This window comes from Cryptotermes secundus, unplaced genomic scaffold (genome assembly GCF_002891405.2).
Source record: "Cryptotermes secundus unplaced genomic scaffold, Csec_1.0 scaffold209, whole genome shotgun sequence".
Classification (NCBI taxonomy): Eukaryota; Metazoa; Arthropoda; class Insecta; order Blattodea; family Kalotermitidae; genus Cryptotermes; species Cryptotermes secundus.
In genome coordinates, this window is record NW_019727789.1 from 2,321,335 (window position 1) to 2,345,355 (window position 24,021).

Below are 24,021 nucleotides of genomic sequence, written 5' to 3' on the forward strand. Positions count from 1 at the left end.
AAAACTCTTCCACGATCAACTCCTAAATGCAGTTTGATTTATCGGTTCGAGTTTCATTACAAACCTAGAACTGCGTCCACAGACTCAATGCATACGAACATACAAACTACACTACATACAAGCAAACAATAAGTACATACAAATGATACATAGAAACTATTTACATTGCTTAAAACAGTACAACTACTATTACTATTACTACTGATACTACCACTAATGTACCAATAATATTTCTGCTCTCAATCCATTTTCTCATTTTATATTTTAGCTTCCAGCTAAGGTCAATGGGGGGTTCCTTTCATTTTGGTCTCCCATTTATATATAATTTTTAAATAAACAATTTCCACGGGGGCTTATACCTCAGTTACATTTGTGCAGGGATTTATTTTCCTGCATCCCGTGTCCCCACCTTTATTCAACCGTTTGCTGCATACAAGTTCTCTCCACTTCTTCGTTTCAGGGAACACTAGCAGTATGAACCCCCTCCGCCAGAAATTGGGGGCACCTTCCGCTCTCAGATCCCTGCTGATGCCTCTTAGTTCCCAGATCCCTGCTTCCAGCCATATTAATCCCATTCTTTCCTTCCTTGTGCATTCCAGATGTGGCTCTCTTTACCCTACCCGTGTTTCACTTCCCAGTAGTAAAATGCCAAGGAAATCTTTTCGCCCATGTTCGAAAATACGTTCTTTCTTTCTTTCTTTCTTTCTATATATCATTACACTGTTCTATTGTTTATTTTACATGTCTCATTTGAGTTATTCTCCACCTGGCTCTGCTAAACATATGCTAAGCCTATATTTTCCAATTCTTCCTCTAATTTCCTTGCCCAGCCTTCTGCCTTCAGGTTATTTGCCTGCCATTCATATCACGTTCTGACTATTTCCAGGGAGTTCACGCGTAAGAAACGTAACCAGTATTTCGCAATTGCGGTCAGAACTTTTCCACTCCTATTGTCACGCCCTAATTCCAGTTCAGTTGCGTCGTTTAATATAAATATTAGTTTATAAAACCTACTGTGAATTTTATCAATTTACTTCCATTTTCCATCTAGGCCATATATCTTCCTAGATTCACTTAGCATGTCATATACAGTGCATATCCTTCCATCTAGGGCATATATCTTTCTAGATTCACTTAGCATCTCATATACAGTGCATATCCTTCCATCTAGGGCCTTATATCTTTCTAGATTCACTTAGCATGTCATATACAGTGCATATCCTTCCATCTAGGCCATATATCTTTCTAGATTCACTTAGCATCTCATATACAGTGCATATCCTTCCATCTAGGGCCATATATCTTTCTAGATTCACTTAGCATCTCATATACAGTGCATATCCTTCCATCTAGGGCCATATATCTTTCTAGATTCACTTAGCATCTCATATACAGTGCATATCCTTCCATCTAGGGCCATATATCTTTCTAGATTCACTTAGCATCTCATATACAGTGCATATCCTTCCATCTAGGGCCATATATCTTTCTAGATTCACTTAGCATCTCATATACAGTGCATATCCTTCCATCTAGGGCCATATATCTTTCTAGATTCACTTAGCATCTCATATACAGTGCATATCCTTCCATCTAGGGCCATATATCTTTCTAGATTCACTTAGCATCTCATATACAGTGCATATCCTTCCATCTAGGGCCATATATCTTTCTAGATTCACTTAGCATCTCATATACAGTGCATATCCTTCCATCTAGGGCCATATATCTTTCTAGATTCACTTAGCATCTCATATACAGTGCATATCCTTCCATCTAGGGCCATATATCTTTCTAGATTCACTTAGCATCTCATATACAGTGCATATCCTAATATCGTCACCCTTACGAGTATATCAGGTGTTCTTGCTAAAGTCTGCTTCCCTTTTGCTGTTGTCTTGAGATTTTGTTTTAGTCTTTTGATCGTTCACAGTCCGTCTTTGGTTTTTCTTCAAATTGCCTCCTTTCTTAACCATTTAAAGCCCAGTGGTTACTATATGTACCACCTGCTTTAACATATCATTCTGTTCACAGAGTGAGTTTGTGTTTTGTTTGGTTCTCTCAATAAACAGCGGCTGTTTCCATAAGAGGCATCAAACGGATTGTCTTTGAAGTGGAGTTGTTATGTATTTCCTGCGAGGTACGAACTGAATTTTTATATATTAGTTAGGAGAAATTCAGTCTTCAAAGGGTTTTCAATACTAGTACGGTACTCTCTACACGGTCTATCGCTTTCTGTAAACCATTAATTTGAAAGAAGAGAAGGCAACTCGTCTGAAAATAACAATGCTGGAATGTTCTAAATATATTTCCCCTATAACAAATTCGTATTTCCTCCTACTTCAATTGTCCTTCCTTCAGATTACAGGTTTCCCAAGAAGGACTGTTTAAGTACAGATGGATGTTGCTTCTTATTAATGCATTCTTGGGAGGGGGGAATAACACGCGAATATGTTAAATAATTTGAGAATATTATATTCCACAAAACTGGTTAGTTTGTTTATCTCTCTGTTTATTTATTTATTTATTTACCTTATAGGCCTTACTTTTGGGTCAGTAAGAATAAATAGGCAGAGGTCCTGGGTTCGATTCCCGGCGTTACCAGATTTTCTGAGAAGTAGTTGGTCTGGAACGGGATCCATTCAGCCTCGTGAGGATAACTGAGGAACTATTTCAAGGAAATAGCGACTCCGGTCTAGAAAACGGAGATTAACGGCCGTGGGGATCCGTTGCGCTGATCACACAATGCCCTCTATCCACTAAAGTTGGCATTAACTTCGCGGACAAGCGGCGGTCGCTCGGTCAGTATAGTTCGCTTGCGGACTACAGGCCATGGAGATTTTAAAAATATAAATAGGAAGATGATAATGAGAAGTTATAATTGTTAACATAAAATGACATCTGTGAAACTAACTAGAATAGCACTGAGGAGCCAGTACAGCCCAGTCGGTACAGCAACTGGCTATTGCCTAGAAGGCAAAGAGTTCGGAGTTCAAGTCCCGGTAGGGTCAAGAATTTTCTCTTCTCCAAGTTGTCCAGACAGACTTTGGGATCTATCCAATGGGTATCGTGGGGGGGGGGTTACCCGGGTGTAAAGCGGCCAGGGCGTGAAGCTGACCACAGTTTAGCTCCAAGGTCAAAAATACGTGGATCTATACATGCACTTCCCCATACGTCTTCATGGAGTAGTGCTTAATAATAAGTCAAGCACAAGGACAATTTTACGTCACCTTACCCTTGCCTAAAATTACATTCAAGGTATAAAATTTTGAATTTAATATCTATATAAATAAAAATGTAAATGTTCGTTTGTTAGCCCTCGAAAATCTCCGAAAATTCTTCACCGATTGCTTCGAAATTTTGACACAACGTTGCATTCGAATGCGCGCGTGTTTTTATATACCTACTAGCTGTACCCAGCCACGCGAGAATCCGGAAAGTATACTTCCATGGAAACGCAATAACAGTGGGCCGTTGCGTAGGAATTGCCGAAACAACAAACGCGTTTCCCCGGAGATGAGAGGATAAGAGGTTCCGTTGCGTAACAACGGATGAAACCAAACACTTCTACAAGGTGTTCTGTGCTAGCATTTCCTAAGCAACATATGAAACTAACTCTTCGATAAGGTATTCCCTATCCCGTCCGAACGCTGGCTATATGTATAAGAGAGTGTAGCTCCGGCGACTGTTCAGTATCACGAGTGTCTCGAGTATCGCGAGGTCACAAGTATCACAAGAGATTCCGAGTGAAATCACAGCAGAGATCCTGAGTTTGCACTCAGAGTTTTGGATTCGACTCTGGCAGCGTTTCCCCGGTGATAGACAACAGAAGGCTCATTGTATAGCATCCGACGAGGTATAAATAGTCCAGCTTGGACAAGAAGCAGTCAGTCTCGGGGCAGATGCCGAGGGATACAAAAGAGAGTCTGGAAGTAACCACCGAAGGAGTCAGTCTTGGGATAGCTGCCGCCGAATATAAACAGTTTCGATTTATTTTCATTTTTATTTAATTATTTCGTGTGACATTGCGTTGGAATTGGGCTGTGTCGTTTACCATAGCGTTCATTTCGTGAGTATAGTTTATTTTTCATTGTTTTTTATTTCATTTTCTTAAATGTTTTCCTTATTTTTCAGTGCAATTGGCGGTGGGATTGAGCTGTGTCGATTGATCTGCGTTTGAATTGAAATATTTCGTTAGACTGAGCCACAGCAACGCGTGGCCGGGTACAGCCAGTTTTTAATAATATGGTTTTTACTTCTTTTTGCTTTCTACTCTCAGAATTGAATAACAAATTCAGTTTTGTCAATTTGTTCTGATTTTCTCTTTGGAAAAATAGGGCACCGTCTTATATTCAGACTTAACATGGTATTAATTTATTTACTTATTTATTTGTATATTTATTTATATTCTAACAATAATATCACGAATATTGTCTTGATTTTCAGTAACCTTAACCAACAAGTCTACAACGTTAGCTGGTCTGTAAAACAGAGGCTACATACAAAATGGCGTAAATTGCATGCATCTCCACTTACTTGACTCTCTGCTCGGTTTGACGGCGAACCAATTCGTCTCGCCACATAACTTCTAAGAGCGTCAGCTTTTCCGGGACATCGAAGACGGACACATCTGCCGCAGAAAGCGTTGGACGAAGGCCTGCCGGGTGTCGCCGTCTCGGTAGCTGAGGAGAGAAGCCTACTAGACTGCGGCTTGGCAACGGAGGAGGGAGGCGTTGCGGATTTTTGTGCTCAGTTGTTGTCACTTCAGACTCCCCTAAAGACAAAAGTTACACGAGAAATTATGTTGGACATTGTATATTACCTGTTCTGTGTTTCTTTCTGGACCAGTATCCTTACTAGCTTTTAGTTTTTTTTAGTGCTAGTGGGGCGGGACTAAGTCCCTTGTACTGCGGCCACTTCTGGCCTATTGTACCAGCCCCAGATGATAGGTGAGAGTGATTGTAAAGCAATTGGTGGAATGAAGATTGGCAGGGGAAACTGAAGTACTCTGAGAAAACCTGCCCCAACGCCACTTTGACCACCACAAATCCCACTTGACCAGACCCGGGCTTGAACCCGGGCCGCCGGTAAGAGGCAAGCGACTAACCGCTTGAGCTATGGCGCGGCCCTTGCGTTTAGTTTTTGTTACTTGTGGTGATGCGAGACTGAATCCACTTTCTACTTCGGCCACTAACTGGATTCTTGTACCAGCCCCGGATGATAGATGAAGAGTGTGGAGCAGTCGGGAGAATGAGAATTGGCAGAGGAACCTGAAGTACCAGGAGAAAACCTATTCCAGTGCCACGTTGTCAGCCACAAATCCCACATGACCTGACCTGGGCTCGAACTCAGGCCGCCGCGGTGGGTAGCCGGCGACTAACGGCCTGTGCTATGACATGGCCAGTCTCCTTACTAGCTTACAGTCTCTGAGTTCGCCATGATATTCAGACCTGTATTTCCGCTTGATAAATTAGTATCATCAGCAAGACCAATAGTTTGTGTGTTCCACGTAGTTTCCATATTTTCTGATGGTACCGACTTTATTAATGGCGTGTTGCGTAGTTGGAATACAATGGGAACGTTGAATCGCCTTTTTCAGACTATTTTCAGCAGGAAATGTACCAAGAGATCTTCATGAAGTTTCGGTTTCTGTAATTGCGATGAAATGCAGCTTCTTTGGTTAACATGTGTTAACTTTCTTTGAGATCACTAATTTTCTAACACGAAAAACTAAAATATGAAAACTATGTAAATATTTTAATCTGTTAGTAATTGAGCTCTTAACACAACATAATTAAAGGTAAATTTATCTCTGTAACAGGCCTTGGAGGCCCATAGGGTTGTGAGACGTCGAAGCTCCCACATTCTCTAGACCAGGCATATCAAACTCAACTTGTACAGAGGGCCACCTCAGCCCTATAAATAATAGTACAGGGCCGCACTTCAAAATAGAAATATACATTAGATTTTGATACAAGGAAATTTAATTCTATTTATTATTTAGGAATAATTTCAATATAATTACCTAAAGTCACATATCTTACAGTTTTAAAAAGCAAGAGAATGCCATTTTTGACAAGTATCAAACAACTTTTCAATATGTAAAAAGAGAGATTACACAATAAATTATGTTAGAAATAGCAAAACATTGAATTTCCTGCAGCCTGCTAATTTATGTCTGCGTGAGACTTCTTGTCTTCTGGTCTGTTGGAAAATTGTCTTTACAAAAAATATTTCTACTAAAATTTTAATATTGATTTTAATATCAATTAGCTCTAAAAGTTGAGGGGCCGCACTTTGTGGCTATGGGGGCCGCATGTTTGACACGGCTGGTCTAGACAATCGGCTCATAGATGGCGGTGAGATTGTGAGCCGTACGCGTCGTCCGCCCTTTACCCCCCAGGAAGATTCCTGGTACTCATTTCTGTTAGAGGCTGAGTCGACCCCACGGCCGTAGAGCGGCTGGAAGGATCAGGTAAATTTAAAAATCCAATGACCTCATCGGGAATCAAACCCGCTACATTCCGGCTTGTAGCATAGTGCCTCAACCACCTGCTCTACCGAGTATCCCATAAAATATTATTAGAATGAGTAAATCAAGAAGGATGAGAGATACGGAGCTGGTAGTATGCACGGGAGAAAATAGAAGTCGATTCAAAATTTTGGTTGGAAAAAACTGAATCATTTGGAAAACCTAGGCGTAGATGACAGAACAATATTAAAGAGTAGGGTAGGACGAAGTGGAATTCGCTCATCTTGTTCAGGATATGCTCTTATGAAGACCATAGTAAATACATGTCCGAGTACTACAAGTTTAATGTCGCAGGACATTGGCTAGGACTCCTGATTTTTATTCTGGATGTCCCGGCTTCGATTCTGGGTTATAATAACAGACAATCCTGCCTGAAGATTTCCATGAATTTTCTCTATCTAAATTACTGAACTGTACCTTAAAATAGGCAGCGGCCACTTCTTTCCCCATTCATCCATAATTCCCTATAGCTGCTGCTATTTAGCATTTCCAGTTGACATAGCGTCGTCTAATGAGCCAAAATGCACACAATTTACTGCTAGTAGTACATGTTATAGAGTCTAAAATGTACCAGACCAGGTTCAAGGGGGTTAAACGCTTATAAACTTACGTTAACTTCGCTAGATTTGCGGCTCTCACCGCTGTGGCTATGAAAAGTACTGTCTTCTGGGTTATACTACCGTGTAGTAGGGTGGAGGCCGACACGGTGGCCGCGAGGTCTAAGGCATGAACAGTCTTCGCCCCCTCGAACATTGGCATTGTGGGTTCGAAACCCACACGAGGCATGGATATCTGTGTGCATTTATTGTGCATTTATGTTGTTCTGTGTGTAGGTATCGGCCTTGTGACGGGCTGATTCCTCGTCCAACAAGACCTACAGACTCTGCATACGTATAGGATTAAGTAAGTGAAAAAATGGCCAAGGTCTACAAGGGCTGTAGATAGATAGACAGACAGACAGACAGACAGACAGACAGACAGATAGATAGATAGATAGATAGATAGATAGATAGGTATATAAAACATTCCTTTAAACGCCGGACTTCTGAAATGGTGGTAAGATTGAGCTGGCCGGAGTTTATTTAAATGCCCGCTGTTGGTGCGCGTTTAAATGTCCGTTCCTGTTAAGGCGCTTAAACAATTTTAAACATTGTGTTTTAAAATGCTGTATCTAACTCAATTTTTATGATAAATGGATGGAATTAACTTTGTTTGTATCAGCAAAGAACACAGTGTCGCATATTACAACGGAAGATTTGAAAAAAATTATACAAAGAATTTTACTCTACTTTCAATTTCTTTTTTTTTTCTAAATTTTGATACGTACTGCAAAAATGATTTCCCGGTTCTTCACATAGATGTTCTGCATTATAAATTAATTTCTGTTTGTAACATTTGACACATTTTAGCAGTCCCTGGTGTCATAAAACGGATGGAAGCAATAAAATCATTTGGCCTTCTGCTAGCGCTGCTTACACCCTTCGGATTTTCGAACCTTTTGACTAAAGGACAGAAGAATGAAAGACTGGCTATTCAAGAGAAAGCTATAGGGGTCCCTTCTTCAGTGCTAAGACCTTCCGTTATAGCTGCAAGAGATTATTGCCATCTCTAGGGTCGTGAACAGACAGTTGCATCGTGGCTGAGATACAGAGTGCGAACTGTTTTCTGTGCGTTCATAGTGAAATCAAATACTGTCGTTTCATTTCAGCCTATATATACATATAGCAGATAAAAGTAAAGCTATCCTCGTACCAGGCCTTCCCACATTGTCTAGACAATCGGCTCAAAGATGGCGGTAAGGTTATCAGCCCTACGCGCCGGCCGCGCTTTACTCCCCAGGAAAATTATTTAATTAATTCCTGGTACTCATTTCTGTTAGAGGCTGAGTAAACCCCAGGGCCTAGTGCGACTGGCAGGATTAGGTCAACTGAAAAAATATCCAATGACCTCATCGGGACTTGAGCCCGCGACCTTTATACATCAAGCAGATAACAACAAAAAAGGTATGTACATCGAATTTAACGCATTAATCTGCAGAGTATGCAATAAAAGTATTGGCTCGTGGATGAGTTTGGGCATAACTCATACGTATACTCTTTTTTGCTGTTGTTCACTTAGGTATCATTTTAATTCCTCTATTATGGTTTTACTCAAGTCTGTCTGGTAATTACTACATATACAAATACATATTTAGGACTGTGCATGCGCTTCTACTAGCGGCGTGTGCGCGCGCTTCCACTAGCGGAGTTTAAATGCCCGACTGGCCAAAACGGGGTACTTTGGCCGCGACGACCATACTCATCACTGGCCCCAACGGGGCACTTCGGCCGTTGAAGATTAAGAGAAAGTGACTGGCCAACCGTCAGTCGTAAAATGATTTTGAAATGAAGCAAGTAGTAAAGAGGAATTTTGTAAAAGTAGAAACTAAGCTGTAGGATATGTGGAAGACGAAGGCGAATCCTTGCCATAACCATGGCGGTCCTTTGGTAAGGCACTGGCGTATGGTTTAGAAGATACGTGGTTCGAAGACATGACTATTTTTGTGAGAAAAAAATTTAAGAAATTTGTGCATGAAGGAAGCATGTAGTACTATATGAGGAAGGAACGCAAGTCCACGGTCTAAGTGTCACGGAGTGTGTGAAAAGACTATCCCACTGCCAAAAGAACGAATTAATAATGTGACACTCCGATTAGTGTCAATTATGGTACCCTAACAACGACTTTATGTGTTGTAGCTACATTAATTACGCTCAATTTAGAGCTCAGGGATAATTCACTGATATAATTATATCTTCTGTACCGTTCCTATTATTACACTATAAAGGTAAAATTGTCCCTGTGCTTAACTAATTAAGCACTACGCTATGAAGGCGTATCGGGGACTCGATGTGTAGATCCACACTTTCTTGAACTCGGAACTAGTTGGAAATTAGTGTTCAGCTTCACGCCCCGGCCACGTTACGCCGGGAAAAGAACCCGGTACCAATTAGATAAGCGGTTGGGTGGACCCCATAGCCGGTCTGGACGACATGGAAAGTGAAAATTCTTGACCCTACCGGAACTCGAACTCCGACCTCTCGATCGTCCAGCCCGTAGTCAGTCGCTATACCGACTGTGGTATCCTGGCTCCCTAATTACACTGTTCCAAAAGGAAAACAATATACAGCGACTTTTCTAGGCAGTGAAACCGCGTTGCCTTACGGGTGGGCCCACTCGAGACGTGCAGCGTCCGACTCTTCCGCCTAAGACAGAGCTCGCAAAAGGGGGGAACATTATATTATTATCATCATTATCGCCCCCACAGCCCTATGTGGGCCCTAGCCTTAATCAAAAGCAACTTCCACTCTTCCCTACTTAATACAAGGCTCCTCCAATACATCTCTCCTAAGAGCACTACATCCTGGTCCACACCATCCCCCCTTCTCAGTTTAATTTTAGCTTTTCCAAATTCCTGTCTGATGTCAAACATTCTCTTAAAAAACTCCGTGGCCTGTAGTCCGCAAGCGAACTATACCGACGGGGCGACCCTCGCTTGTCGGCGAAGTTAGTGCCAACTTTTGCGAATAGAGGTTGTCACGTGATCGGCGCAACGAATCCCCACCGCCGTTGTCTCATTGTTATCCATTTCAACGACCTGCCCTACCCACTGAAATATACTGCTTTCAATCTGCCTCGTGGTATAATGTACATAATTCAAAATCCCATCTTCTTCTCAACTGCCTTTTTTATTGAACAGCCCCAGAGACACTCAAGACCCTTCTCTCATCTGCCTCTTTAACTGTGCAAGTCTCAGAAGCGTATGTTGCTACTGACCTCACACAGCGTCATCCTTACATTTATTGGGTCTTTCTGTACATACACGTACGAAATTCAAAAGGATATCCCACATCTGATGAAGGAAAAACGACAGAAGAAATTTCCATTTTTACAGTCTTACTTCTATCCAGTAGGAGCCGGGATGGCGACTGGCTGCGGGCTGGAAGGCCAAGGGGTCGGAGTTCGAGTCCAGATAGAGTCAAGAATTTTCTCTTCTCCACATCATCCAGATCGGCTCTGGGGTCCAACCAACCTCCTATCCAAAGTGTATCGAGGACTGGGCGTGAAGCTACCACTCACCTCCAGCTAGTTCCGAGGTCAAGAAAATATAGATCTATACATCCAACCCCCCACACATCTTCATGGCGTAGTGCCTAATTAGTCAAGCACAGGGACAACTTTACCTTTTACCTTTTTTTATTGCTAGTGGGGTGGGACTAAGTCCCTTGTACTGTGGCCACTTCTGGCCTATTCCTTTTACCTTAGTTCTACCCAATTCTAGTCTCTAATAAAAACATATCCAAAGGGCGAAGAAATTAAAAATCGTACGCAAAAGTCGTCTTTTCGTTTACCCGTAACAGTAAAATTGGAGCGATCTGTGGAATTCATACTTAAACATCTCCTTCAAACATAATATTTCCATTTAACGTCTAGCATAACACTAAGGAATGTCGTTTGAGATTTCGAACAGATGTCTCCGTTTGTTCCATTAAATATTAACCTTACTGAAAAATTAGTGTATTCATCAAGGAAGTAAACTAAATATTTGATCTAACTTAACACATGCATATCTTGTGCAGAAATCCCTAACCAGAGTACCACAAGGAACGCTGCAGGTCACCAGAAAAAATCAAAATGATCCAGTGAACATAGGGAAGAGCTAAGAGGCTAAGCATAACATTGTGACATGACGCCCAAAAGCTACTAGGCAAGGACTAGGGAAACCACATTCCAGCGGCAACGAATACTCGAACAACAATCGAGTAACTTCCGTTGTTATGCAACGGCGCTGTAAGCACGCCATGCCAACAATACAGAGGCTGTGTGTTCACACTAAAGTGTGTTTGAAGATACGTAGTTTCGGAAACTGGATCTGTTTCCGTCTTCAGGTGAGGAAGGAAGACACCTACTCAGTTGGGCCCCGTCGTGTCTTCTATTACCTAGGATTCTGTACGACGAAATAAATCCAAAATGCCAGTAATTCTGTGTGTCATCTACCACCGTCAGAACCTTTCAGATTTTAAAAGGTGTTTGTTTGAGAATGAAACTCTCTCCCCTTTCCGCAATATTTTCCTTCTGTGGCGTCCATCTTTGTGCCTCCTTCGAACGTATGGTCTCACTAATTGGGAGTACGTTTCGTATGACTCAGGTTTAATGCAGTGTTGCAGATTAAACAAGTGAACAATTGTCTGATGATGGTAAAGTACGGCGGAAACATGTAGCAATTGATGTGATCTTAATGTCATTTTAAATTAGGGAGAGAGTGCGAACAGTTTTAAATTGCATTAAAACGGAGATTAATGAGTGAGTAACAGTCCAAGCATCAGCTAGTCTCTAAATCTGATTTCCCAAACACTCAACCTATTCCATATAAGAAGGTATTGAGAATTAACCTTAAAAGTTGTGAATGAATTCAATTCTGATCTGCAGAGATTAAATCTGCTTCGTACTTTATGTAAGTACGAACCAAATTTGTATCTGTGCTTAATCAACAACGCGTCATGAAGACGTATGGGACAGTGGAAATAGAACTCTATAGTCATTTTTAACCACGGTATTAGATGGATGTGAGGGACCGACTTCCGTGCGCTTTATCCCCGGGGAAACGGCCCCCGGTACCAAATAGATAAGGGACTATAAGCGTTCAGGGCCAGACTGGACGGACGTAGAACAGAAAAATTTTTGTGTCTCTACAGCGAATTGAATTTTGATTCCTTGATGTTCCAGTATGCAGCGTGGTCACTATACTGACTGAGCTATTCCAGCTCTAATATCTACGTTATATGAAAATGAAGATGAACAGTGTATCGAAACGCATGAAAGCGATCTGTGGTCAGGAAATGAATATAGATCTGCACCATGGATGAGGCCGCGCCATAGCTCAAGCGGTTAATCGCTGGCTTCCCACCACGGCGGCCCGGGCTCGATCCCGGGTCTGGTCAAGTGGGATTTGTGGTGGACAAAGTAGCGTTGGGGCAGGTTTCCTCCGAGTACTTCGGTTTCCCCTGCTAATCTTCATTTCACCAATTGCTCCACAATCACCTTCACCTATCATCTGGGGCTGGTACAATAGGCCAGAAGTGGCCGCAGTACAAGGACTTAGTCCCACCCCACTAGCAATAAAAAAAATAGACCATAAATGGATCATATACATCGGTCTATAATATTATTAATTTGCAGCACTTTTTAAATGGAGTACATTTAATTAAATGCAATAAATATTGTCACGTGTATGAATTACTAACGACGGGCTTCGGATTGGTAATTGGATTTATTAACCACCTACAGGTCGTAACTACAATTAATTATTACGTTATTACTGATTTTCACACTACAAAGCACTCCACGCTAATCTCTTCAGTCTATCTGCACTAGTCTTCACGGATTTATAACGCAGGAACTGTAGAAGTTTCCCTAAGTCACACACTCCCAATACCAATACACTATAGCACATATAAAGTCTTAAATCTTCACAGGCTTTCTTGTATTCCTCTGTACTCCTCGAGCTGCTTGCTTGCTTGTCGCGTGCTTCTGCCGCTACTACTACTCGTAACTGCCCTGAACGAATTTTTTCATTTATGTATTTATAGTAAAAGTTCAAGAAAATGTGAATCTATACATCCACTCCCCCAAACGCCTTCATGGTGTAGTGCTTAATTAGTTAAGCAGAGGGACGGGGCGCAATTACCACGTTTACCATTACTGAATAACTGGAACTTCTCACAAGGGAACCCATTCTCTTTGTTGGTTGAAGGAGTAACGCCGTTGGGAGAGTGTCCACTCAGCAATCTGACATATTCCAAAAATAATACGATGTTGTTTACTTCATAGATTTAATATCAATGTATCAAATACCGCAAAGCTATAAAAGCTATTCCATGTAACAGGCCATGGAAGCCCATAGGATTGTGAGAGGTCGACGATCCCACATTTTCTAGACAGTCGGCTCGCAGATGGCGTTGACGCTGTCAGCCTTACGCGCCGGCCGGCCGCCATTTACCACCAGGAAATTTCCTGATACTCATTTCTGTTATCGTCTGAGTCGACCTCAGGGCCACAGTGCGGCTGGAAGATTTAGGTCAATTGAAAAATTGATGACATCATCTGGAATCGAACCCGCGACCTTCCGGCTTGTAGCATAGTGTCTCAGCCAACTACGCTACCGCGTGCCCATCAAGTATCGTATAAACCCTAACATAAGTCGACCTCCTACTTTACCAATGACAGAATCTGAAGAAACATTTTCAAAAAATTTCTGAGGGTTGTTAGCAAAAATACGTAAAAATTATACTATAGGGAAATATTTTAAATGTAACTAATTATTTTCAGAGCTGTCTTTATACGTGTAATTAGCAATTATAACTCGTCATAATCGTCACCGTCATATTTATTTTTAAGGACCAGAAATTAGGGCGAACCTTCTAATCTAAGGTGCAGTATTTGAAGTAAATATAAAACCTCACCTTATTCTCGGGGTAACACTGTAAATCTGTTCCTTCTCTTCGACTGTTTAGAGACTGACTGTGGGCGAGCAGGTCAAGACATGGTAGAAGAACCGAGTGATTCTCAACTATTGTAGGGGTTTCCGAGACTTATATTTTTCAAACCGAAAATAACAGAATAAAACTGCTTATGGAGTATGAAACTGTACTCAGAACGTTTTATTATCTATAGAATCGATAGTACAGAACACAACCAACTTCAACATGCGTTCCTTTGTTGGCACGTAAGGTTTGAAATTTGAAGGCCATGGAAATACCAACAATAATATAGAATTACTCTGTATTACACAAGGTATTACCTCGGTATTCGCCTAGAGTGACTGAGGAAACCTCAGGCAGAATTTCCAGTGTCCAGAGCAAGACCCGAAGTTAGTACCTCTCCAATGCAGCTAACCTGATCGGTATTCTAGCTTTCGTCCATATTTCCGTTGCCTATGCGAAAAGCGTCGTTCTGTTTATCAGGCGCGGCAGGAGTTAGGGTTAAACTGATGCACTAAAGGTAAAATTGGGGGCACGCGGTAGCGTAGTTGGTTGAGGCACTATGCCACAAGAGTGAAGGTCGCGGGTTCAAGTCCCGATGAGGCCACTGGATTCTTTTCTTTAATTTACCTAATCCTTCTAGCCGCACTATGGCCCTGGGGTCGACTCAACCTCTAACAGAAATGTGTACCGGGAATATTATTTGGGGTAAAGGGCGGCCGGTGTGTAAGACTGACAACCTTTCCGCCATCTATTAGCCGATTGTCTAGAAAATGTGGAAGCCTCGACGTCTCACTACCGTATGGGCCTCCGCGGCTTGTTACAGGGATACCTTTACTGTACCTTTACTTACTAAAGGTAAAACTGACGCCATGAAAACGTAGGTGGGAGTCATATGCCATTCTTTACCTCGATACTAGATAGAGATGAGTAATCAGCTTCATGCCTCGTCCGCCTTGCTCCCGAGGAAAGAACCTGTAGTACCAGTTTGATATGAGGCTGGGTGGGCCACCAGAGAACATCTGGACACTGTGGGATAGAGAAAAACCTATTGTCCGTGCTGGGAATCAAGTACCGGCCGTCCAACCTCTAGCGAGCCGCTGTACCGACTGAGCTATTCCGGCTCCTGAAAATTGATGCAGCAACAGAAATAACTTATTATTGAACCCAAATTCGGTGTGAATTTATTTACTTAAATCTTTGAGCAGCGTCTGTTCTGCAGTCCTGTGACAACCAAGCACGAAATTAAGGTATTTCCGACGATAATGATGATGATGATGATGATGATGATGCCATTTTAGCCCTCCTTTTAGGACGCTGCCAGTAGCTAGACTAGGCCTAGATAGTGTAGAAGGGTAGGAAGATACATGATCTAGGAAAAAATTGGAAGGAAATGGGAGTGCCCTGGGTAATGTCCTTTCATTTCCCTGGAGGCACTGAGGGAAACAGCGAAAGGAGGAGAGCCGGTGTCTTGGCCAAGATTCGAGCCAAAAACCTCCCGAATAGGAGTCCAGGGCTCTACCGCTACGCGGACTGGGGAGATATGTAAGAATGGTTGAAGGAGAATATTTGGAGCGGCAGAGGGCAGAAGTCTCGAACTCAGTCATCTTAGGAAGGAGAAATACTGAGACGATTTGAGACTAATTGTGAGGTCTATATTTTGAAATTTAAGGTCCTCACAGGGGCGACTGTGAAGCTGTAACGCCTTGTGGTCTAAATGGTCATACTGGAGGAAATTCAGTAAACTCCTACCAGACTACACGGTGTCATATACGTGAAGGCAGTGTTCTTCAAGGCCAACGTTCTTTCTTCTGGCAACATAACTAACTCCGTGTAGCTGAACCATTCTTGAGAAGCCACTAGTTGCGCAGCTACTCAAGAATTAACCAACATTTTATGGAACCCGAAGGTTCATTACCGTGTTCACAAGAGCCCTCCACTGGTCCCTAGCCTGAGCCAGATCAATCCAGTCCACATCTCCTCATATTCCCGCCCACGCGTACTGTTAGGTCTTCCTAGTAGTCTCTTTCCTTCCGGCTTTCCCACCAAAATCATATATGCATTCCACTTCTCCCCAATTCGTGCTACATGCCCTTCACATCTCATCCTGCTTGACTTGATCATTCTAATTATACTTGGAGAAGAGTACAATTAATGGAGCTCATCATATAGTTTTCTCCAGTCTCCTGTCACTTCATCCCTTTTTGGTCCAAATATTCTCCTCAGCACCCTCAGTCTATTTTCGAAAGAACAGTTGAAAAGCAATGGCGATAAAGCATCTCATTGTAGTAGATAATTTTGAATAACAAACGTTTGTTCTTCCGACTTTTACTATAACATTGTTTTGGTCTTACAGATGAATCGCCACTTTTAGTAACCAATTTATTTATATAGATTTTACATAACATGTAGTATTTGTACTGTGAAATAAGGTACTATATCCTCGGGGGGAGGGGGGACTGTTATTCGACCAGTCTCAGAATGAGACCGAAGCAGAATGTGTAACGGCATATATGACAACATGTACGTTTCAGTTTCATGATTGGCGTTTCAAGTCAAATGCTGAAAACGCCTCTTTCTACAAAGGCCTCAATTCATATTCAACCTTTCCTGGCTCATATTAGTTACCTAAGATGATTTGCGACAAAGAATAAAATGCACATATTTTATTCTGTATATACGTGTATAAATTGTGTTGAGTTTTAAGTGTACAATGAGATTACTATGTACGACAGCGAAAAATTTGTACTGAAGATTAATTCAATATGGATCAAAACAGGTGAAAATACGGCAACAAACTCCCCCAAAACCATTAGAATTCCTTTCCTAGGCAAGGTAAGGTAAAGTAAAGTTTTCCCCGTGCTTAATTGTTTAAGCAATATGCCGTGAAGATATATGGGAAATTGGAGGTATATCTCCATTTCTTTATTTCTGTACCAAGTGGGTGCAGTCAGCTTCACGCCCCTGCCGCTTTACTCCCGAGGAAAGAGACTCCGGTACCCACTGGATAGGAGGCTGGGTGGGCCCCAGATTCGGTTCGGAAGATGTGGAGAAGAGAAAAACCTTGTACCGCCAGGAATCGGACACTGGCCGTCCAGTTCGTAGCCAGTCGCTGTACCAACAGAGCTATTGCAGCGCCCATTGCTTCCCTAGACTCTACAAAAAAAATGAGGATTCGTCTAATGAATCACTCACCCCTTTAACCACATAATTTATGCGTTGCCATACAATCCACGTATTCGTTCCTATCCTCCGTGCAACTTATACTAGAAGTTTTAGAATGTAAAATTTCATTTTTAAAACTCTTTGTTCATTCACTTTATTTGTCCTATTAACACATATTTCGGCCTACTCGGCCATTATCAGGTGCGTTAAAATTGTTTTGGTAAAACTCCTGTACTTTATACACTGTCATAACACGATTTTCCCCCAGTTTTATGATTACAAGACACGACAGAATGAAATAAGCAAAAACAAAAAAACAAAAAAAAAAAACTCACTACCAACATATACTGTGCACGAAAAAAAAACTTTGCTTCAGAATTCGGAATTAAGTAATGAAATTGGAAATAAGCATTATGGCAGTGTATGAAGCGCAACAGTGTTACAAAACAACTTCAAAGCATTTGATGATGGCCGTGTAGACGGAAGTTAGTTGTGTGAAATAGGGCAAATAAAGTGAATGAGTTAAGAATTTTAAAAATTAATTTTGAATTTTAAGACTTCTAGTAAAAGTTGCATTGAAGACAGGAACGAATGAGTGGAGAGAATACATGATCTGGTTAAACGAGAGATAATATTTAATATTAGTGACTTCGACTGTAAGCAGCATCCATTCTGAATGTAGCACAGCTTCGTACCATTTTACTGTAAAATAAGCCTGTTAACGTCAGCATTACAACGAGCCAGTTTCACTACCATAATTATTTCATTTTCATTCTTAATTGTAATTGGTGGCCGTATTACTACACACTATGAGTATGGGTGCCACCAGAAATTTTGTTTACGAACTTACATTTAAACCGTTTAAAACTGTTTTACTGATCGCCCTACCAAAGTATTCAAGATAAAATAATCCATGCGTAACGAATTTTATTTTTGGTATAATATTTGGCATATTTTCTTCTTTTTCTAAATGCCCCCTCCCCTACCACAGGCGTCCAGGGTTTTCAATTGTAACCTGTTCAGCTGTTAATAGAAATGGCAATAAGGTAATATAGAAAAAGATAAATATTAGATCCCGCATTTACCTTTGTCTCGTACAAGATGTCAGCAAATTCCACGTGAAGGAATTAATTTACTTTTCACGCACTGAGTAAATATACTATTACGACAAACTCAACATCACATTATACTGCTGCATCCTATTGCACTGTGCATTCTAAACTAGCACTTTCCCATCTCACCGTCCCTGTGCAACTTCGTCGATGTATTAAAATTCCCATTTCAAAAGCTTTCGTCTCTTCCTCTTATTCAAACACTATACTCGTATGTTTCGGCACAGTTGATCATCAACAGGTGTACAAGTTGTAGGGGAAACTGCTGCCCCCTTGCCACACTGATACACTTTGCATTTGATAGGTGTAAAATGCTTATATAAAACATTTTAAAATAATTGTTAAAATATCATCCCGGGATTATTTTGTTGCATGCACGTGTTGTGGGTGTGGTGTGTCTGTAATATAGAATAATGGGAAGGCAGAAAATTCCACACTAGATACAAAGAACGTGTACAAGAAATTAGAAATAATAATAGTAATTTGGGATATTCAAGCTACATATGAAACACGGGGCATAATTACGGGTCAAAAACAGATACAGTGGACACTATAAGAGCATAGAAAAAGGGAAAACACTTAAACACATCAGAAAAATACCACATATACAAAATCAGTAAAGATTACTTAACAGGAATGACACAAACATTGGAACACATAACCCAATATTCAGAACATGCAGGAAATGAAGTACAGTTAGCAGGACACACACCTTACCTCATATATAAAAATAGAACCAACCATACAAAACATTCAGAACAGCTATACACAGCACCAAAGAAAACCAACATACCAACAAAATGTAAGTCAGATTGTAATTACAGTGACAGAACAACAGTATATAACACAAAATACTCACTTCACAAAAAGCACTACTATAACCCATTATTATATATTACAGATACACCAGACACAAGCACACAACAAAATAATCAAGGCATGATATTTTAAAAATAATTCAGAACATTTAGTAAGTATTTTACACCTTCGAAAGGCAAATAGTAGCAGCATTACAAAAGGGGGGGGGTGTAAATTTTAATATATCGACGAAGTTGCACAGGGACAGTTAGAAATGAAACTGAACATCGACTGCAAGATTTACCTCGTTCGCTCTCATCTGCCTGAGCGCCACATGATTTTCGAAATATGTTGCCCATCTGCGTCCCGTAATTGTTTCACTCGGCGAGTTGTGTTTACTGCGGGCATTTCCTTCTGCCACCAGATTTATATACACGGGTAATACAATGCCTGCAACGCACGTCACCCCCCTCGACCCGGCGGACTAGCATATTTTTGCGTCGCAGGGGGGGATGTAACTATAGTAACGCGTCCAATAATAAGTTATTGCTACACGCCTCCATTCTTCTCCTTCCACATAGCCAAAGATTTTAAATATAACGCTAAAGCATATTATTAAAACCGTTGTACTTAAGAGAAACTTACAGCGTCTTGCGGTAGAAGTGAATGTATGTATAAGAACTGTGTAGGATTTGAGGTTCTCACAGCGGTCGTTCTGAAGAGCACTATCTTCTGGGATATAACGCCGTGTAGTCCGTTAAAAGTCAACCGACGTTTCGAAGAAACATCCTCTTCATCTTCAGGGTCGAATAAGTCGAGCAATTTGCCACCTGCTTTCATGCTGGTACCTTGCTTGGCTTATTCGACCCTGAAGATGGAGGCGATATTTCTCTGAAATGTCGGTTGACTTTCAACGGACTACATGGCGTTGTATCCCAGAAGATAGTGCTCTTCGTATATGAACTGATTTAACTAATCTTGCTTCAAATGGAGAAATTTACTTCCTCTCAAATGTGAGGAGCTCCCTTAAGACAAATTGCATTAAGTGTTGAGGCTTCATCAACATCCATTCAACATCCCCTTACTGGAATGTGCTGCATCGATGTGAACTAGATCCACGGTAGAAAAGATGAACATACAGGAGTGTTGAGTAAAGTTGAAGTAATAAGAATTTGAATGAAAAATGTTCGCTACTTACATTAACCCATACAAAACATTATTTTAGTCACTTAAGGTCTACACGTTTCTTCTCAGCCACTACCATTACCATTGGCTTATTACAAGTTAGGATTCCGCAATCTCTACATACAAAGTCTGGCAGGGAAACCTGATCGTTTCTTTGAAACCATCGTGTTTCCCTGCTGGACCCTGTATTTCTTACAATCATTGCCATTTTTTGGAGCCTGTTTCCAGTATGATTTCCTTAAACTCAATCTATCTTCCGAGCCACTACCATTATCCTGGAATATGATTCCATTCATGATTCATTCCATACAAATATTTTCTTCCCAGAGGTTATGTATTTCTTGTCTTAACTACGTGTATATTGATTTCTTCAGAGGAACTTTTGTGTGATATTTTACCTAGTTCTGTTAGTTTCGTCCAAGTAATTTCCATTTCCATCGAGTCATCTACTCTTATCCCCCAAGTACCCTACCTCTACATCTAGTTATTCCATTTGTGACTAACACCATTCAAGGCAAGGAATGTGCACGTTTAGGCATATGGCATTGCTTTACTAGAGATGGGGGATAGAATGACCAGCAATGTCTTACGAGTGGCTGCATGCAGGAAATGGAAAACAGATATCAATGTAATGTGGTACTGGGAATCTTTACTGAAAATTGTGTTCAGGCCATGACTACTTTCTTCAAAATCATTATTTATTAATCTTCCTATCATCAGACATCATATAGTCTCAAAAGTGACACTGTTATTAAATAATTAACTTAGTAAAAAGGACACTTTTCAGTGTGGTGGCTATTTAGTGAAATACATGTAAAATTATTTCTGACTGTACAGGGTTAATCGTGACTATTGTATGTGCCAGGAGCTGTACTGGAAGTTGTCTTATTAGGTTTTAAATGCCAACAGTCTACAAAAATGGTGGGTCGCAAGAGCCATAGTGCAGATCTAAAATGCCATTCCAAACACAAAAGTATGTCATTTAAACGCCTACACAAGGGGTTAATAACAACATTATAAAATTCTAAAAATCTGCTTACAAGAGAAATTCTCATTTGATTATGGATTAAATACTACTACTTCTTGGAGGTACTTGAAACTTCTCCAACCAGAACTTAGCATTTGATATATCTGTAATAAATTTCCTTATTAATTTTATGAGGTCTAATTATATGGGAAGGACTCCAACAAATTAAAACCTGATTCAGGAGGAAATTAAGTGGAGAGTGAACTCAGGTAATGCTTGCTATCATTCAGCCCAGAACCTTTTGTCTTCTCATCTGCTGTCTAAATATAATTTTGCCTGTGGTTTTGTATGGGTATGAAACTTGGTGTCTGACAATAAGGGGGAACATAGACTGAAGGTCTTAGAGAACAGGGTGCTGAGGGGAATATTTGGACCGAAGAGAGATTAAGTGACAGGAGTTTGGAGAAAACTTCATCATGAGGAGCTTCATAACTATAAATACAAATCAAATTTAGCTTCATAACTCTTCTCCGAGTACAGTTAGAACGATCAAGTCAAGGAGGATGAGATGGGCAGGGCATGTAGCACGAATGGGGAGAAGAGGAATGCATATAGGACATTAGTGGGAAAGGCAGAAGGAAAGAGAGCACTAGGAAGACCAAAATGTAGGTGGGTGAACAATATTAAAATGGATCTTACACACTCAGAATGGGATAGTATGGACTGGACTGCTCTGGCTCAGGATAGGTCCAGTGAAGGGCTCTTGTGAACATTGTAATGAACCTTCACACTGCATAAAATGCCTGGAAGTTCTTGAGTAGTTGCACAATTGGCAGCTTCTCAAGAAGGGCTCAACGCCAGGAGTGAATGAGTGAATTTCCTATTCAATGGCTATACATTATGAATATTTCAGTAACTTATCCAAGAGACAGTCGTTGTAGTAGTAGCAGTAGCAGCAGCAGCATTAGCAGTATCTAATGCTCAGGCACTTGGAGGAATTACATTTGCTTTCCAGCATCCAAACATACAGTGTGATTCAGAAAGATGGACACAATTTCAATTGGCTATATTTCCTGAACTATATGTTGCATTTGAATTCTGTAAAGTACCTTTGAAATACTACTGCTAGAGCACTCCAGCACCGCGTCAGTTGTAAGCGAGATGGCTACTATGCAACACAAGTTTTTTGCATTTGTGAGTTCAGTAAAAGTGAGTCTGCGGCTGCGGTGCTGCGTGCATTTCACCGTAAGGTCAACATCCAACCTCCAAGGAAGAGCATTTATCGTTGGAATAAACAATTTGATGAAACCGGCTCTCTGTGTAAGGGTAAAGCCAAGGCACCTGAATGTTCGACATTCCCTGAATTAATCTCTACCTCAACGATGGATAGGTCGCATGGGGAATGAAGACCTGGCACTTCAGTTCTGGCCACCGAGGTCTCCTGATCTCACACCCTGCAACTTTATCTTGTGGGGATTCGTGAAAGATGCAGTTTACGTACCACCTCTTCCCACAAATCTGAATGACTTAAGAAACCGTATCACAGCTGCAGTGAACTCAGTAACGCAAGATATTTGTCATCGATTGTGGGATGAATTCAACTACCGTCTAGATGTTATCTGTGCAGCCGTGCGCGGGGGCACATTGAACATCCATAAACTTCCATGTATGTATAATCAAATGTAATTTACAGAATTCAAATGCAACATATAATTCAGGAAATACTGCCAATTTAAATTGTGTCAATCTTTCTGAATCACTCTGTATTTTCACAGTATTATTCTCAGTATCTGAAACAATGCATTTTTGAATATGGTCTTTACGCATTCCAGCGTCCTCCTTAGTGCACAAAACACATTGGGAATGGAAAAAGTGGCAATATGTGTAAATGACCTGCTAAACAATCATAGGCTACCACAGCAACTTCTCTTGGAAAATCAGGAATTATATTTCTGTTCTTGACTATTTTGTTCCAGGACATAATATCCTGATAAGTCATCTTGATTGCTTCTTTTTATCTTTAATTTTGCAGAGTGAAATGTTAGTTTACTTGCAGGTGTTTGACTGATCTTTGTTCCCTTCCTTGATAAGTAATCTGCCCCACAACATCCCAGCGGCACTGAAATCTTATATCATTTAGAAGAGACAGCAAAGATGAACAAACATCATGTAAGCCCTGGATTTTATAAAAACCCGTATAAATAATTACATAATGTAAATACACCTCTCCTATAGGCTCCACAAAAAGAGAATGGAGAAATGTTCATAACAATTCTCCAACAAGCTACTGGATATTTCTGTTGTTTATTATCTGAAGTAAAAATATTCAGGCATTAGAACAGCATCAGCTTTCCCATCAGTGCTTGAAATAGCCATAACTGTCACATACTGATGTTTGATGTTTCATTTCAGGCCATTAGCAAGTGCTCAAGAATAACATATGAACTAATCACATCAGCCTGTTGTGTAGGAGCTGTAAAATAACACCCCAATCCCTCATGATTATTTATACAATCTTCCTGCATGCTCTTTACATCATCCTTTACCATGTTGACTACCACTGTGATTTGTACACGTTTTGTCTCAGGCCACCATTTTCAGACTGCTGTGAATAGTTATGAATGCCAATCAGAGATGTGGTACCCACAAATCATAAAGGACAAATTCCCTTGAAGCTAGCATGCAACTTATGGACACAAGGTGCTGAGATAAGAACATATCCTGTCATTACATATTGGGCATCAG

The 24,021-nt window shown here is 40.8% G+C and overlaps 1 protein-coding gene across 1 annotated transcript in view; it reads right to left on the reverse strand.

The window, feature by feature from the left end:
* LOC111864960 overlaps positions 1–19,364 on the reverse strand; it is a 239,888-nt gene extending 220,524 nt beyond the window's left edge. The window contains exons 1-4 of the mRNA XM_033751637.1: positions 19,312–19,364; positions 18,300–18,640; positions 14,959–15,175; positions 4,537–4,774 (exon numbers count right to left, since the gene is read on the reverse strand). The gene's annotated coding sequence lies outside the window, so the exon portion shown is untranslated. The remainder of the gene's footprint in view (positions 1–4,536; positions 4,775–14,958; positions 15,176–18,299; positions 18,641–19,311) is intronic.
* Positions 19,365–24,021: the final 4,657 nt, after the last annotated feature.